The sequence below is a fragment of the Loxodonta africana genome, chromosome 1 (genome assembly GCF_030014295.1).
Source record: "Loxodonta africana isolate mLoxAfr1 chromosome 1, mLoxAfr1.hap2, whole genome shotgun sequence".
In the NCBI taxonomy this organism is placed as follows: Eukaryota; Metazoa; Chordata; class Mammalia; order Proboscidea; family Elephantidae; genus Loxodonta; species Loxodonta africana.
Genome location: NC_087342.1, coordinates 19,067,532 through 19,075,907, shown reverse-complemented (window position 1 = coordinate 19,075,907; position 8,376 = coordinate 19,067,532).

The following is an 8,376-nucleotide window of genomic DNA, read 5'->3' as shown; positions in this document are numbered from 1 at the left end:
TTGGCTTAAAGTCAGGAAAGGTGTGTGTCAGGGTTGTATTCTTTCACCATACCTATTTAATCTGTATGCTGAACAATTAATATGAGAAGCTGGATTATATGAAGAAGAACGGGGCATCAGCATTGGAGGAAGACTCATTAACAACCTGCGTTATGCAGATGACACAACTTTGCTTGCTGAAAGTGAAGAGAACTTGAAGCACTTACTAATGAAGATCAAAGACCACAGCCTTCAGTATGGATTACACCTCAACATAAATAAAACAAAAATCCTCACAACTGGACCAATGAGCAACATCATGATAAACAGTGAAAAGATTGAAGTTGTCAAGGATTTCATTTTACTTGGATCTACAATCAACAGCCACGGAAGCAGCAGTCAAGAAATCAAAAGACGCATTGCATTGGGCAAATCTGCTGCAAAGGACCTCTTCAAAGTGTTGAAGAGCAAAGATGTCACCCTGAAGACTAAGGTGCGCCTGACCCAAGCCATGGTATTTTCAATTGCATCATATGCATGTGAAAGCTGGACAATGAATAAGGAAGAACGAAGAAAAGTTGACGCCTTTGAATTGTGGTGTCAGCGAAGAATATTGAATATACCATGGACTGCCAAAAGAACAAACAAATCTGTCTTGAAGAAGTGCGGCCAGAATGCTCCTTGGAGGCAAGGATGGCGAGACTGCATCTCACATACTTTGGACATGTTGTCAGGAGGGATGAGTCCCTGGAGAAGGACATCATGCTTGGCAGAGTACAGGGTCAGCAGAAAAGAGGAAGACCCTCAACAAGGTGGATTTACACAGTGGCTGCAACAATGAGCTCAAGCACAACAATGATTGTAAGGATGGCGCAGGACCAGGCAGTGTTTCGTTCTGTTGTGCATAGGGTCACTATGAGTCAGAACCGACTCAACGGCACCTAACAACAATTGTTTTGCCTTTTCCAGAATGTCGCGTAGTTGGGATCATACACTATGCAACTCTTTTACACTGGCTTCTCTTACTTAGCAATATGCATGAAAGATTCTCTTCATAGCTTGAGAGCTCAATTCTTTTCATCACTGAATAATCCTCCATTGTATGGTCTAGATCTGTTTTTAATCGCTAAGTTTCTGTAGCTCCACGTCTACCCCTGGAGTTTGCCTGGTCATGTCCCTGTCTCTGACCTGAGATACTCCAGCTGAAAAATGCAATGGGAAGTATTTTGGCAACCACTGCATTTCTGTGTACCTGAAAGGTGTGCCTTCCTTGGTCAGGAAACTAGAAATACCAGCTCATATGGAGCTGGGACAGGCTGGGACCACTTTCTCTGCACACGGGTCACTATGAGTCGGACTTTCTCTGCAGATACTGCAAATGTTCCGGCCACCGCCAGCAGCTACCGTCAAGTTGATTCTGACTCATGGCAACCCCATGTGTGTCAGAGTAGAGCTCTGCTCCACAGGATCTTCAATGGCTGATTTTTGGGAAGGCTTTTCTTCTAAAAATGTAAAGCAAGGACCTTGAAAACCAAATTTTAGAGGACACCAAGAAGAGACAAATGGAAAGAAAAAAAGAGGAGGAGGAGAGGAAGAAGAAAGAAAAGACAAGTAACCAAGACTGATTGTTAAATATGGAATTGGTAGAATTAACATGGGTTCCCATGTGATGGTCATTATGCCACTGGTTCTCACTCAGGGCCTAAGGCTTTCTGTTGGATTGTGAAGACATCTTGGGTGTATCCAATAATCTAGGTATTTTCTCTGCCCTTCACCTGGTTTCAACTTGAGAAACAGAGAGGGAGAATGGCTGGTGTGGGAAGTGTGTATGAAAGAGAGAAAGAAATGAAGGTGAAAGAACTTCTCCAACTAACATCCCATTTGTCACCAGCCAGAAGAACCTTAGTTAAGCACCACCCTGGACCTCCTAATTCAGGGCTCTCAGAATTCCTGTGGAACAGTTCCAACCTGCCAGCCTCTTACTTACCCAGATATGCATTTCCTATTCCTCAGTTCCAAGCCAAGGAAGGGAAGGATGTGGCCCTGGTGGTAACTGTAAGTAGTCTGGACCACCAATCAGAAGGAGCCTGGCTCAGACACCAGCAGTATAATCTGCCTTTCATCTGATCCTTCTTAGATCCCCTGGACATGCTGGAAGGGATCTTTGCCAGTTTTAGGGTGGTTTGCTGGCTGAAGTATCTGATGGAATGGAAATTTGGAGAGCAAGATCCAGACCGCAACAATCTGTTGGCAGATGCCTCAATGCAAGTCATGTCCTCGTTATTACTGACTCGTCCCTGCTGACTATGGCGGCTTCACCATATCGGTGGGAACAGATGGTCTAAGGTGAGGGAAGCCTCACAGAATAGCATTTGAATTCAAGGGATCCTAGGATGTCAGGGCTGAATCACAGATAAGGAAACTGAGGCCCAGGAGGAAGGAAGAATATTATAGTTATTGGTGATTTTTGTTTCCCTAATCAGTTTTTGAGGCTCTCTAGGGCAATTTTTTTTTTTTTAGGGCAAGGACAAGGAGCCCTGGTAGCACAATGGTTAAGCATTCGGCTGCTAATGGAAAGGTTGGTGGTTTGGACCCACCAGCTGCTCCATGAGAGAAAAGATCTGGCGGTCTGCTCCCATAAAGATTATAGCCTAGGAAACCTTATGAGGCATTTCTACTCTGTCAAATAGGGTCGCTCTGAGTTGGAGTCTACTCGACAGTGCACAACAACAACAGGGTAAGGACTATGGCTCGAAGCCCCAAGACCTAGCAGAGGGGTTGTCCCATATAAGATGCTCAATAAATGTTTGTGAAAGGAAAAGAGTTAGTAATGGAGGAAAGGAGAGTAAAAGGGAGGGGTGGAGAGAGGGAGGAAGGAAGGAGAAAGAACTTGCCCACGGTCACTCAAGTAGCCAGCAGCTAAGCCGGACCTCCCCTCACAGGCCTCTCCCTGGGGCCTGCTGGCTGCCCCAGATGCTACTCATTTCGCTGTAGCAGCCCAGCTGGCTATCCTTATCTCCCAGAAAGTGTCACTGATGCCATCAGACCCCCAGGCGGGTTCTCTGCTGATCCAAAGCAGGGCTCAGGGAAGCTCCACTGGTCTGTGATCTGAACAATGCCAGAGGGGCCAAGACTGCCTTTGCCCAGCTACCCTGCCGGAGGGGCTCAGCCTGAGGTGTCCACTCAGCCTGGGGTCTACAGCTGGACAGGACCCAGGGGGTGGTACGGGGCCTGCCCAGGGATGTAGACAGAGGAGCAAAAGGAGAGCCAAGCATTAGGTCCAGGGCACGAACAGATTCAAGTCTACAGAATGTTCTAGCAAGGCATTTGTGCACAGAGCCTGGCAGAGGCAGCATTCTGGAAAGGTCAATGAGGCAGGACCTGGGAAACCAGAGAGCAGAAGGCGCCGCTCAAGCTCATCCACTGTCAGAGGCAGAGACAGGACGGAGGCAGGTTGGTGTGTTCCAGGATGACGGTGGGGCTGAGAGCAGACAGGAAGTGAGAGTGGGAGCCAGTTCCGGAGGCAGTGGAGTGTAGCTGTGGATTATGTGTTCTCTGAGCCTGCAGCAGCCTCACCTGAAGCACGTAGGTGTGGTGGAGGTGGTGGGGCGGGGGGGCACTCTGGGAGCTGTTAGGAGAGTTGAGCCAACCTGGATCGTTCTGTTCTGCGCTGCCTCCACCCTACTCTGCTTTCTACCAGCCCGGGAATCCACCTCCTCTCTGTCCTTTGTCCTGCTCCCTATTTGGGGGTGGGGAGGTCTGGTGTTGGGAGTGACCTTCTTCTTAGCAGCCTCCAATCTCAGGACCCTGTCAGTGATGGGAAGTGACCTTTTGCAACATCCACAGAAATTGACTGGGTATCTCTGTGTCCCAGGGTTGGTGCTGGCATATACTGGGGCTGAAAACTCAGAAGTTGGTCCCTACCTTCAGAGGCTCCCCAGTTTTATTGGGAAAGTGGGGCACACCCAGCAGGGGCACTCCAAGACCAGCATGGCCACCGGAACACACAGTGAGCTGTTCAGAAGAAGCAGAGAGCCTCAAAGGCAAGACTGCTTCTTGATGCAGGTGAGGCTGGACCTGGAAGGGGGCGTTGCAATTTGGGATGGAAGTTTTGAGTAAAGTCACTGCAGCAAGAATGCGTAGGGTTTCTTTCAGAGGCAGGGGATGGTGGGGGGCAGAGGGAAGGGGAGATATAGGGGCAGCTCGAGAGTCAGGGGGTGAAGGCCAGTGTTTTTCAAACATTTTGTTGTTGTTTGGTGCCGTTGAGTTGAGTGCTGACTCATAGGGACCCTATGCACAACAGAATGAAATGCTGCCCAGTCCTGCGCCATCCTCACAATAGAGCTATGCTTGAGCCCGCTGTCGCAGCCACTGTGTCAATGCATATTGTTAAGGATCTTCCTCTTTTTTGCTGACCTTCTACTTTACCAAGCATGAGGTCCTTCTCCAGGGACTGGTCCCCTCTGAGAACATGTCCAAACTACTATATCAAAGTGCAACCCATGTGAAATGGTTCACTACAGATTAGTCAGCAAGCACAAGCAAGCCCGTGTGTACTTTGCTTGCTTATTGGGTCCTCTGGCCCTGTTAGGGATTGTAAATTTGAAAAGAGGCTTTAATTCTGTAGGAAGGTGCTGTGGGATTGGGAGAGAGACAGATGCCAGCCATATCTAGAAGCAGAATCTTTGATGTGGTGAAAAAATGTGAAATTGTTCACTACAGATTAGTAAGTAAACACAAGCAAGCCCATGCTTACCTTGTTTATTTAATAATCTGCCCCATGTGCAACCAGTCTCACCCTCCTTTTCCGAATCGTTCCTCCCCCATGAACATAAACTCACTGTCCCCTAAGCTTCCTATCTTACCTTTCCAGTCGCTGTGGTCCGTTCGATCCCATATAGATAGTTCTTTAAAAGAGCACAATGCTCAAGGCAGACATTCTTTACTAATTAAGCTAAACTATGGTTTACAGACGACTTCAGGGGATATTTTTGGTTTAAAGATTATCTCAGGGCACTAGTTTTGGGAGTTCATTCAGTCCCAATGGTTCCAGAAAGGCTGGGTTCCATGAGAATTTTCCAGTATTTTTTAGCAGCAAAATCCTTTGCTAAGTGAAACCACACTCCGAATGTGTCAGCCTATTAAAGGCAGAACTGCTCTATCCTTCTAGTTTCCCATTACCCCAGTGTTCCCCAGCCCCCAGAGGCAAATGAATGAAACTTTATAGCTGGACTAATCCAACTGCCTTATTGAACCAGCAGGGAAACTGAGGCACAGAGAGCAGAAGGGGCCAGACTGGAGAGATCTTCAGGCAAGGTAAGAAATGTGGGGTCCACAAAATGGGGAGCCACTAAGTGTGTTCGAGCACAGGGTACACCGTTTCTTTCTGGCATTCCAATTTGACAGCTCGGCTAGGGCTGCAGCAATCTCTTGAAGTTTCGACCCCTTCATTGGGAAGGACTAGTATATTTGAACTATCTGAGAAATACCTCCAGCAAAGCAGGGTCAAAGAAACTGGTGGAGATAGTGGTTTGCCCTAAAGAGGGACCAATGCCATTGGTTAAGTTTTCGTAAGTAATTGAATTGTCAGTGAATAAGCTCAATAGAATTATAACTACTTCCTTAAATAGCAGCAGCACTTGTGCCCATGAGTTCATTGGCCTAACGATGTGGCTTTAATTAGGAAATTTAAAAAATACCTTAAAAAGTCCCATCTTGAGCTCACAAAAAATGCGAGCAACTGATAAACATCTTTGGAAGCTAAACGAGACCAGGGCTTTGCTCCTGGTGAGAATTTGCATTTCTAACCAGTTCCCAGGTGAGAATTTGCATTTCTAAGAAGTTCAAAGGAAGTTATACGTAAGAATCACCTGGGTGATCTTGTTAAAAATGTAGATTCTGATTCAGTATATCTAGGGTAGAAACGTAAATTCTCAGCAGGGGAACTGTTTAGAAATGCAAATTCTCAGTAGGGTTCCAAACAAGACCTTCTCCTTTCCTCCCTGGGGTTTGTCTTGGCCAAGGTTCCTGCAACTAGGTTCTACCAGTTTTCGTGCCAAGGTTTGGATTCAGTTGCCTACCTTGTGGCTGAGAAGACTCTGGAGTCTGGATGAGGTGAAACATCTAAAATGGGCAACACTCGTTCCCTCAAAGCGTTTGAATGTGTCTAGGAAACTTCTATGCTTTAGGTTTGGTCCAGTTGAGCAGACTTCCCCTATATTGGGGCTGAGGCCTGGGGACCATAGTTTTGGGGACTTCTAGGTCAATTGGCACAACAAAGTTTATAAAGAAAATGTTCCACATGCCACTTTGGTGAGTAGCTTCTGGGGTCTTAAAAGCCTGTAAGCAGCCATCTAAGATACATCTATCGGTCCCATCCCACGCAGAGCAAAGAAGAATGGAGGGAACCAAAAGCAAAAGGAAAATACTAGCCCAAAGGACTAAAGGACCACGTGAACCAGAGCCTCCAGCAGCCTAAGCCCAGAAGAACTAGATGGTGCCCGGCTACCACCAATGACTGCCCTGACAGGGATCACAACAGACAGTCCTGAACAGAGCAGGAGAAAAATGTAGAACAGAATTCAAATTCATGTGAAAAGACAAGTCTTACTGGTCTGACAGAGACTGGAGGAATCCCTGAAACTACGGCCCCTGGATACTCTGCTAACTCAGAACTGAAACCATTCCTGAAGCCCACTTTTCAGACAAAGATTCGACAGGCCTATAAAACAAAATAACACATGTGAGGACTGTGCTTCTTAGTTCAATCAAATATATGAGACCAAATGGGCAGCTCCTGTCCACAAGCAGGACGAGAAGACAGGAAGGGACAGGAACTGGATGGATGGACACAGGGAACCCGGGGTGGAAAGGGAGAGCCTTGCTGTCACATTGCGAGGATTGCAACCAATGTCACAAAACCATATGTGTATAAATTTTTGAATGAGAAATTAACTTGAACTGTAAACTTTCACCTAAAGCACAATAAAAATAAAATTGAAATTAAGAGGGCACTATGTGTGGGTTTTTTTGTTTGTTTGTTTATCCTTTCATATAACCAGTCTGAGAAATGCTTGTCAGAGAGTATCAACCACTTCCTGAGGTCTCAAAATTGAACCGCCCCTCTATAGTTGTCCAGGAGAGCTGCCCTCTGTAGCCCCACCCACCACATTACCCTTCTGGAGCACTTTACGGTTTATAAAGACATGTCAAATGTATTCTCTCATTTGACCTTCACGAAAATGCTTTGAGGCAGCCCAGGCAGGCATTGTCCCCAGACTTTAGAGACGGTAAAAAACAAGGGCAAGGAGACTTATCCAAGATGGCGTTGCCAGTTTAGTTAGCATTTATTCAACAAATACTCATTGTTCATTACGCTTATTTATGAATGATATTAGTTATTACAGTATGGAGTGAGAGCTCTGACTTGCCTCCCAGGACTCAACCGCACCAGGCTATGTTTCCTAGGGTTCTAAATAAAAGTGGATTTTCCACTGGAAACAGGTCAAATGACTTAATACAGCCACGGTAAATCCTAAGTGAGTCATGCTTCATTTAAATAACAAACCAGGGGAACTCTCAAGACTGCAGCAGAAAGAAATAGAATTATAACAGATGGACCAAAAAAAAAAAAACAAACCCATTGCTGTCCAGTTGATTCCGACTCATAGTGACCCTATAGGACAGAGTAGAACTGCCCCGTAGGGTTTCCAAGGAGTGCCTGGTGGATTCTAACTGCCGACCTTTTCGTTAGCAGCCATAGGTCTTAACCACTATGCCACCAGGATTTCCACAATAGTTGGAGAGAACACGTTTATTGAGACCAGTGGCTTTTAAACATTTTGAATGCGTAAGACCCATTCTTATAAATAAAATATTACTAGGCAGCCTATCAAAGCAGTTATGTCTGTAGAACTTGAGGCCTCATTTAGCGTCTCTGGAAAATTCTTATCTAGATATGGGGAAAATGGCCCAGAGGTCTGAAGAGGTCCGCTGGTGAATTGGTGCTAGAGCTAGAACTCCAGGCAGGTATTATTCCCATTGAAGGGGTCTTCCAAGGAGGTTTTAATGGTCCCAACTGAATTGCTGGCCATGTCACCTCCTGCCCCCATATTTCTCAAACACACCCTGTACTGTCTGGCCTCTTCTGCAGGCTGTCCCCTCTTAGAACACATTTCCACCCAGGAAACTTGCATTTTTTTCTTCTAGACGTAGATCAAAGGGGCCTCCCCTCTCCCCTGAAGTTTCCCTAAGCATCATAGCTGCAGAGGAAACACACAGTCTTACTTCTGAGTGCCTCTGGAACCTTCTGGACCTCCCTCAGGGTGTTCTGCTTTGTCTTAGAGCCATTTGGAGCTTAATCCCACCCCTGAGATTTAATCCTTCTCGAGGACATAG